This window comes from Portunus trituberculatus, unplaced genomic scaffold, assembly GCF_017591435.1.
Source record: "Portunus trituberculatus isolate SZX2019 unplaced genomic scaffold, ASM1759143v1 PGA_scaffold_219__1_contigs__length_129740, whole genome shotgun sequence".
NCBI lineage: Eukaryota > Metazoa > Arthropoda > Malacostraca > Decapoda > Portunidae > Portunus > Portunus trituberculatus.
In genome coordinates this window covers 3,579-13,442 of record NW_025541387.1, presented here as the reverse complement: position 1 = coordinate 13,442, position 9,864 = coordinate 3,579, and the positions used below count along the sequence as shown (strand labels likewise).

The following is a 9,864-nucleotide window of genomic DNA, read 5'->3' as shown; positions in this document are numbered from 1 at the left end:
AGGTATATCCTGGCGGATTAGGATAGCTGTACCACCGTGGTGGCCCTGTTCAGGGAAAGGAGTGCTATAAAAGGCACGATAGCCAGGAGGACTAGAATAAGAACTACCAACAAGCATAGTCTCTTATAGAGCGACACAGGATGGATAGAACTCCGACAGTAAAGCTCGGAGTTCCCCCCACGAGGCGCAAAGGCCTCTACAGTTCCACTGTAGAAGCTTGAAGATGACTGTTTAGGTACAGTGGACGGGCAAGCTTTTTGAAGGGTCTCCCCGTGACTCACCTGACTAGAAATAATTAACCGACGAGATGTGCCGGGTTTTTAGACCTCAGCCTTTCGTCTTACCGGTGAGTTATGTGAATTATCACAATTCCTACCTGTCACCGGAGGACGAGAGTCAGACTCCGCTGCACTTTTCGCCACAGTGGGTCCACGAGGGACAGCTGTGATAATAATACCATCGGTTATCTCCAAGCTAAGACCATCTTTACAAGAAGCCCAATCTGAGATACAGAGTGTCTCAGAAGATTAAACAGAAACCGTTGGTGCTACCATTGCAGAGCGGTCCCTGGAAGACTCTCGGTCATGTGCACCAGGAGAAATCTTAGATTGATTCGGCTGAGCTAAATCTATCGACTACGCAGAACCGCGGTGCCGCTTGGTCAGTCCCTTCGGAGGCTTAGGTGATACAGGAAAAGAATGTACATCCGCAACATGGTCACTTTGGTCAAGGCAGGAGGATTTTCATTGCATCTTTCAGATGACTCAGCTGGATCATCAGATAAAAGGGCATACCTGTTGGATAAACGAACGGCATAACCACCACCCACAAGAGAGTGAGAGGTAGCAGATGTCTTCGGACCTGTAGACTCAACTGGTGAGTGAGCGGCTAATCAAGCATAGGATGTTGCACCAGTACCGTTCTTCTGGCGATAAAGGAGTTCACGGCGAGCACTACCGAGGGTAATAAACTGACATTAACAAGCTGTAGAAAATCCTGTTCCAGGCGATACCTGATGCATTGCCTGGAACGTACCTGTTGAGCATCACGGGAATGGAAAAAGATAAGCAGCAGCATTGCAATGCTCCTTAGAATACGAGTCTAGTGCTGAGCAATTACCGCATCGAGAAGCTTCCCTGCAGGAGCTTTTACCGTGACCGTATTCATGGCATGAAAAACACTGAAGAGGGCGGGAAACAAAACGCCTCACCCTAAGATTGAGAGGAACAATATGAACACGGTCAGGAAGGATGGAACCAAAGAAGGGGGGAAGGACCATGTTGGAGGAATTCCTCATTTTAGTCACATTTTGGAGTGAGCTAGGACACATAGCCAGTATTTCCTCCTCAAGAAATTCATAAAGATCCCGAATGTACACACTTTAATTAAAGGTGAGATGAGCATTTACGTTCTTGTTGTGACATGATATCGATAAGAAATGAAATACGTAAGGAAGAAGACAGCAAGAATGAAGAGATGAAGATGGAAGTAAGAAGGAAAATAATAAATGAAGAAACATGAGAGACACGAAAGCAGGTACCGAAGTTATAAGACGCTATCACTAATTTGATAGATAAGAAGTCCCGTGGCCACCGAGGGGAACGAGGCGGTGAGTCATGACAAGATAAACACAGCCGGAGACGAGAAGTAGATTACAAGAAGAAGCTTCTAGAACCTTCTCCCCATATCTGGTAGTAATCAAAAGTCGCCGGAAGTAAAATGATATGGACGAGAAGTCAAGTAACGCGTGTATATTAAGAGGTGTAAGAGACAGAGAGTCAGAGAACTCGAGAGAGAGAGAGAGAGAGAGAGAGAGAGAGAAGCCGAGAACGCCAAGGAGAAGGCGAGAGAAGACAGCAAGAGAGAGCCGTCAGACCAGAGGGTCAAAATGGGCACGCCGCTTATCTCCAGTAAGTGTAGCCAGACAGTTGTAATGCAGTCACATAAAATGTTGGTGTCATATTCTGATAAAGGAAAAATGGTTATGTATAGGTGCAAGGTGTTATTTTTTATTGGAAGGTAAATTGTAGGGTGTATTAGGATGTATCTTAGTTGGATAACGGAAATATTGTGAAGAAATCTGGAACACTAGAAGTTTAAGTGAAGAGAGAAATGTTGTTAGCAATGAAGTTATTGTGTGTATAATGAATTTGAGTTCAAGATATAATGTGGCAGAATTTGAGGTATTTGAAGGTGGATCTTGCGTGAAGAGAATGATTAAAATTTCGTGGTTTTCGTGGTTCTATTTGTTGTCGTAAGGGTCGTAAAGTGTAAATGTTGTAAATAATATAATTAAGTAAAGTTTATATATATATATATATATATATATATATATATATATATATATATATATATATATATATATATATATATATAACTTAGAGGCGTTCCCTTGAACCCACAAAGAAGTCTTTAAGATTAGGGACGCAACAAGATCGTGCAACTTGCATACACGACAACTGGTGACAACGGTGGGATATCTTTGCAATTGATAATATTGCGAAGATAAATATTGCATAACTTGATAAATTAGATGTCTTTTTGGATTCATTACCAGAGATTAAAATCGTGAAAATTATTGTGTGGCATATGTTATATGAGTGTACTGAATTGTTGCAATGGATGTTGTAATTTCGTATTTTGAGTCATCTGCAAAATTTTGATGGTATACTGAAATGGTCGTGAGAAATCTTTGTCACAGCAGAATATTGTTGAAGGTCATTTAAGTTACTCGTTCTGCGTCTGTGTTGCTCGCAAGTTGTTGTCATAAGGGATAATATTGCCATAAAATTCATAATCAAATTACTTGATTGCGTAACCATCTTGCTCTGAATAAAAAATAAAAAAAACGTCATGAAATGTGTTTGATGATTATATTGCTATTGTGATAAGAGAAATATGGCTTCTTTTTTTGTTTCACCAGCGGCATACAAGCAAGGGATAGTAGAAACATACAAGGAAACATACATATCAAACACAGGTGTGGTAGCAACTCTTAGATGTTTCATCATAATTGGTAAAAGATAAGAATGTTGTCAGCTTGTAGACGGTAGGATAAATTAGATTGAACCAGAGTAAAGAACACAGGTACCAGAAAGTTAGGTAGTAGAAAATTGTAAGGGGAGGTTTTCATGAAGCAGAAATATTGGTAAACATGAATATCATATTTATAGAGAGAAAAAGGAACAATATATATGAAGTAGTTATAGTAGTTATGCTATAAAACGAGCAAATGGAAGGAATGCTGACATTTTGGGAGGGTGAAGCAAGCGTGAGTCACGCTGAGTAAAGATCAGACAACAGCTGAGGTAACTATTTTGATGAAGAAAAAAAAATATTTGAAATTTAACGTGTTGGTATGCGCAGAGACGATAGTGGCAATGTTCGTGAATAAATTGAAGGAAGAAATATGGGAATTATATGGGTTAATATATGTTGTGTGGAAACCTGGGAGAGACGCGGAAGCGTAGGAGTGATGTAAGGCCTTGATAAGCCATAGATAAACTCAGCTGATAAGATGACCAGAAGTAGAAAGAAATCCTGGAGGTGAGAACAAAAGAAAATGTTCATTCATGCACCAAGAAAATGATCAGCCATGTATTATGAAACATAGGGATAAAAGGGGGGAAGTTAAGATATGGATGTCAGTGTAAAGTACAGGGAAGGCGAGAGTCAGGTAACACTGTTGGAACAGTGCCAGACCATGTGCCTGAAGGAATACTGGCTGGACCCTGACTCACGAGATTATCTCTGTGACGAATATGAGTTGATGGAAAGGTAGCTAAGTGACCACTACAGTCTCTATTGTGTTAATAAGTAATACAAAAAATTGCAGAGTGATTAAGTATGTAAATGAAGAACTTAACCATATGTAATAACAAAATGAGTATAAAAAGGTAGATAAATGTTAATGAAATTATTATTATATTTCACGAAAGATAATAAACATGTTGATTATATTGATGTGTTGATCATTTTATTGTAAAGAACGTTTGTATGTGATAGAGAATGTTTAAGAGTAACGTAAGCAGAGGAATAGGTATTAACAAGTTGAGGTGAAAGAGTTCTTAAAAATCACCATAAGCACCGACATTTAACAGCGAGAAGTGTCTATATTTAAATTAGTTGAGAGCGAGGCATTAGAAGAACGTACTGCTTAACTGGCCCACATCCCGCGTTTATTTTCGTTAAACTTTGGGATAATTATTTGCGAAGAATTATCAGGGTTTGGAAGAGTATCTTGATAAGAACGATGGCGGTGAAAATTCTAGATAACGTCAGAAATCCTTGTAGTGGTCACAGGCTAAATCTAACATACCCGAAATAGAAAAAAATTATATTAATGGCTGAAGCTGACATCGGAATGAAGTATATTCAAAGGCGAGAAATGTGTTATAATGAGGTTATCTTATGTAGAAAAACATGAATAATGGAATATGGTGTGAAAGGTATTATTTGAAAATCAGAGAAAGATAGATTGGTGCATGAAAAAGGGTAGTGAAAATATAAATTGATGAATGCTGCATGAAAGGTGATTATTGGAGAATAGGAATGATGGAGAAAGAAACAGTGAGATGGATATAGTGAAAAGTGTGAGTATAGTGGGTATAAAGGTAGTGCATGAAAAATAATGAAACAAGTAAATGAGAAGTCGGAAGCATGAAAATATGGTGATGTAAGAGTATATAGTGAGATTATCATCTTGAACACATATGGTGTAGCATGAAAAAATAGTGAGATGGAAATATTGAGGATATTTGTGGAAGTAAATATATTGAGTATACTGAAGCATGCATATATGATGTGGTGAATTTATTATGAGAATGGTGTGGTGACATGACATTGAATATAGTGAGTATATATTGCAGCATGATATAGTGGAATATTTAGTGTAGAATATTGAGAGTATTTGGGTATAGTGAGTATATTGAGGCATGCATAATAGTGAGTATATCTGAGGATAATGAATAAAGTGAGTATGTATTGCAGCATGATATAGTGAAATATTGAGAGTGAAATATTGGGAGTATTTGAATATATTGAGTATATTGAGGCATGCATAAAAGTGAGTATATATGAGGATAATGAGTACAGTGACTATATGTTGCAGCATGATATAGTGAAATATTGAGAATAATTGGATCTATTGAGTATATTGAAGCATGCATATATGGTGAAATTATTGTACTGAGAATGATATGGTGGCATGAACATAGTTGATATATATTTGCAGCATGGTTATATAGTGAAAAGGGAATATTGAGAATATTGGTGAACTAAATATATTGGGTATATGAAATGAAGCATGGATATATGGTGAAATTAATATGTTGAGAATGATATGGTGACGTGAATATAGTGAGTGTATATTGAAGCATGCATATATGATGTGAAGTGAATATGTGTAGAAAATGTGGTAAGGTGAAAAATTTGAGTAATTAGAGTGAAGCATGCAGATAATGAGTATAGTGAGGATATATTTGAAGCTGACGATAATGAATATAGTGATATATATATTTGAAGAATGAGGAAAATGAGTATAGTGAATATATATTGGAGATATATTGAGACATATATGTTGTGAATATAAAATGTTGAGAATATAGGCTGAGGCTTGCAGTACTAGTGAGATGAGTATCTTGATAGCTGTGTGTATTTCATGCATGAAAAAATTAGGATAAAGCGAGAATATTGGTAATTGTGAGGATATCATAGTTGAAGCATGACGGGAGATGAATCTTGGACATAATGAAATATTGATGTGAAATAGAGATTGATGCATGCAGAAATGAAGGAAAATGAATCTTGAATATAGTGAAATATTGATGTGAAATATAGATTAATCCATGCAGAAATGAAGAGAGATGAATGTTGAATATTGTGAAATATAGATATGAATATATATTTGGACATGCTGCAATGGAGATCATTATGAGTACTGTATAATGAGATATTGAATTCTGCATGAAGAGATATCGAAATGTGAGTATTAATATTTTTGAGTATAGTGAATGAATAGATTGGTGGGGATGAAGAAATTGTGAAATCAGTATATTGCAAATAGTGAATATATTGAGGTAGTATATTGATAACTGTGGGTATATTGAATACAGATCCATGCATGAAAATATGGTGAAACTCAGATGTTGATAGTGGTACTGAAATAGTGAAGAAAGAGAAATAAGTATCTTGGTAGTGGTGAGTATGTTGAAATATATATGGGTATGGTGAAAATATGTTAAAATGAAGTATGAAAAAGGATATTCGTAAAAAAAAAATGTGGAAATTGTATGGGGGAAATTAAATACATACTAGGAGAAAATTAGATAAAAAGCAGTTGCAGTTGAATGAAATCATATCATGAAAGGAAGGGAAATTATTGTGCGGTAGAAGAAAAATGGGTAACGTATAATTGAGACGTATAGAAACAACTTCAGATAGTTAAACGAAAAATAATGAGGATAAAGAAGGTAAAATATTGGAAGGGTGAGAAAGGAAATCAAAATAGAGTAACCATGAAATAAGAGATGTAAAAAGTGTAAAACATACAGGTGTGCCTTCTGAATTGATTAGTTTATGTCACGCATGCTCAAGTTGAATTTGATAAGGCAAGATGTTGCGAGATAAATGTAAATTTGCATTATTTAACTCCCGGGAACTGATGCGTCAGGCAATGGTGAATGATCCTTGTATACGCGTGTGCCTAGCGAACTTGCACACCTCCTGCTGGCCTAAGGGCATGGCAGTGTACAAGGTACTCTGTCTAGGTGTTAATATTGTTTAAGAAGGAGAGAGGAACATGCGAAGGATAATTTTGTAATTCCTATCTGGGGATGAGCCGATTCGGAACGATAGGGGACGCCTCAGATGTTCTTTTCAAAAAGTACCCAGGTGTGAAAGAGTTTTGAACGTATACAACACAAGGATTATAGTTATGAAGAAGTGGGCCCACAAACACAAATAAAAAATAAAACAATTCAAATGCTAAATATAGCAAATGAAAAGGAATAAAAAGAACAATACAGAAAATATCGAAGTCATAAAGATACAAAAATAAATTATTGCAAGTATAAATAAAAGGGAAATTTATTGTATGTCACTGGAAGTTGATTAGATAGATAAATGTTCAGATATCGTGCGATATGTGTTTGCTAAATGATATCGTTATTGCACTGGAAAAAAATGTTGAGGAATTTTATGAGATAAAAAAGGGAAATTTATTATATGTCACTGGAACTTGATTAAATAGATAAATGTTGAGTTATCGTGCGATATGTGTTTGCTAAATTATATCGTTATTAAGCTGGAAAAAAAAGTTGAAAAATGTTATGTGAAAAATGTTATGTAGGGTTGATGAGAACACAAGATATAAAATTTTGAAGTGTGAAGGGGGTGAAGGTCAAATAGGTCAGATAAGAATATGGTGATTAATGAGGAAGGATGGAAGGAATATCAGAAACATATCAGTAAGGTCCGAAGAGGGAAAACTGAAGAGTTTAGAGTTAGAGTTTGTGTGTATATTTGAAACCGAAATTTCTTGTTGTTGTAGAGCTGAAATGTAGCAGAGAAACGCGATACACAAATACATGGCACACTTATTATGAAAATGTGGTAGCAGTATAATGGTTAAAAAAATATATTTCGGTTTATCTTTGAAGATTTTGTTATGATATTGTATAAGAGGAGGAATTAAGGTAGCAAATTTAATAAGAGAGTGAAATCAGTGAAAGTGTATGATAGATATTGTAGTGCCTGATAGTTAAAGAGGGACACACAGCAATCAGTCAGCGACGTATAAGGGAGATAAGGTATGTTAGCCCAAGGGATAGGAAACACTGCTTACAGATTAAATACAGATATTTAGAAGCACAGATAAATGAGATATAGAAAGTTTATGAGGTGAAACAAGAAAGAGTAATTGCTTATAACATTACGGATAACTATACAAAAGATAATTCACTGAAATGTCTGATGATGAGTAAGATGAGAAAAGAAACATATTTCAAGTCATTATATTGTGAGCAAGATGCGATAATGAGTCATGAGCAAAATTTTAGTTGTACTCGACCGTGGAAGGTTATAGTGTTCCCTTATCAGATAGATACCTTACGGCTTACCTTACGGCGATTAGTTCCTTGATGACTGACTATGACACCTAAATTCATGTGGATATTGAATGGGAAATTATGTATCTTTGTAAGATTATATGAGCTCGTGTTATAGATATTTTCGTCCAGTAGTAGTACTGTTAAAAAAGTGTAATTATCAGATAAAAAAAAAAATTTGATTTGTCGAAGAAAGGAATGTTGCACGCAACACAAACTCAGAATTAATTGGTTATCTGTTATAGTGTGGTATTTGATAAAGCAAGACAAAGATAAAACAAAACAAAATGGTTTCATGTTATCTTGAAATTAGAGATCGGTGTGCTTAACTTATTAACAATCATTGTCGTTTATTTAAAAATCAGAATTTGCCCCTTAAGATGATTCAGAAAGAACATGAAATGAAAAAAGTTGTGTCAAAATATAATAAGAAGTCATTTTTTACACGAGAAAGATTGATGTTGGTCAATAAATCCATTGCAGTAGTTCAGGGTTAGGTCATGATGTGATGAAAACAATGATGATGTACATGTTTCTAAAAGTGTATTGTTGTTCCCTTTTATATTTTATTTGAGAGCAAATTGATATGTTTATTTTCCCAAGAGAGTAAAGATAGACGAGTTGACTCAAGGCTGATAAGTAGGAGTGACTGCATTACTAACTTGGCTACTACTTACTACTTTAGAGAAATTCCAGCCGACACCTTTTATGATGTGGAAAGGATGATCTCCCTTCATTCTTTCCTTGTAGTTGTAAGTGTTCTGACTGCATATATGAATATTGAGAATAATTTGAAAGAAACTGCTGGCGAATATATGGAAAAATATGATTCATGGTTAATTTATCTTACTGGTCAAATTGAATCTTATATTTTGTTTCTCCACAAACTTAAGAATATTGCTAATACACGCCTTCTCAGCATTTAATGATGGGTACCTTGTCTCTACACAATGAAAGATAATCTACAGTTCCTGATAAAAGCATCAGTCTCCTGGGACCTGGATGATACGGCTGGCAGAGGGGTCAACCAGGTGTCACGAGCGTGGGCGAGGGCCATATCTAGGACTCCCCTGGTTCCAGCAGCTGGGAGCAGGCCTTCCCAACCCACACCACATCCCCGGATGAGATAACGACCCGCAACCAAGTTAACAATCGTGTGAGGACGCACGATCTTGAGGAGGGGCATTGTTGTGACATGATATCGATAAGAAATGAAATACGTAAGGAAGAAGACAGCAAGAATGAAGAGATAAAGATGGAAGTAAGAAGGAAAATAATAAATGAAGAAACATGGCAGACACGAAAGCAGGTACCAAGATTATAAGACGCTATCACTAATTTGATAGATAAGAAGTCCCGTGACCACCGAGGAGAACAAGAGGCGGTGAGTCATGACAAGACAAACACAGCCCAAGACGAGCAGTAGATTACAAGAAGCTTCTGGAACCTTCTCCCCATATCTGGTAGTAATCAAAGGTCGCCGGAAGTAAAATTATATAAACGAGAAGTCAAGTAACGCATCTATATTAAGAGGTGTAAGAGACAGAGAGTCAGAGAACTAGAGTGCGAGAAAGAGAGAAGCCGAGAACGCCAAGGAGAAGGCGAGAGAAGACAGCAAGAGAGAGCTGTCAGACCAGATGGTCAAAATGGGCGCGCCGCTTATCTCAAGACCAGTAAGTGTAGCCAGACAGTTGTAATGCAGTCACAGAAAATGATGGTGTCATATTTTGATAAAGGAAAAATGGTTATGTATAGGTTG

The 9,864-nt window shown here is 36.4% G+C and overlaps 1 long non-coding RNA gene across 2 annotated transcripts; it reads left to right on the top strand.

Moving 5' to 3' along the window:
- Positions 1-1,775: 1,775 nt before the first annotated feature.
- LOC123500401 lies at positions 1,776-9,355 on the top strand. 2 transcript variants are annotated; one of them, XR_006673308.1, is made up of 3 exons: positions 1,776-1,910; positions 8,709-8,857; positions 9,063-9,355. It is a non-coding gene; the product is annotated as an uncharacterized LOC123500401 (long non-coding RNA). The 2 variants fall into 2 exon arrangements; XR_006673307.1 differs by lacking the exon at positions 1,776-1,910 and having other exon boundaries at positions 7,932-8,857.
- Positions 9,356-9,864: the final 509 nt, after the last annotated feature.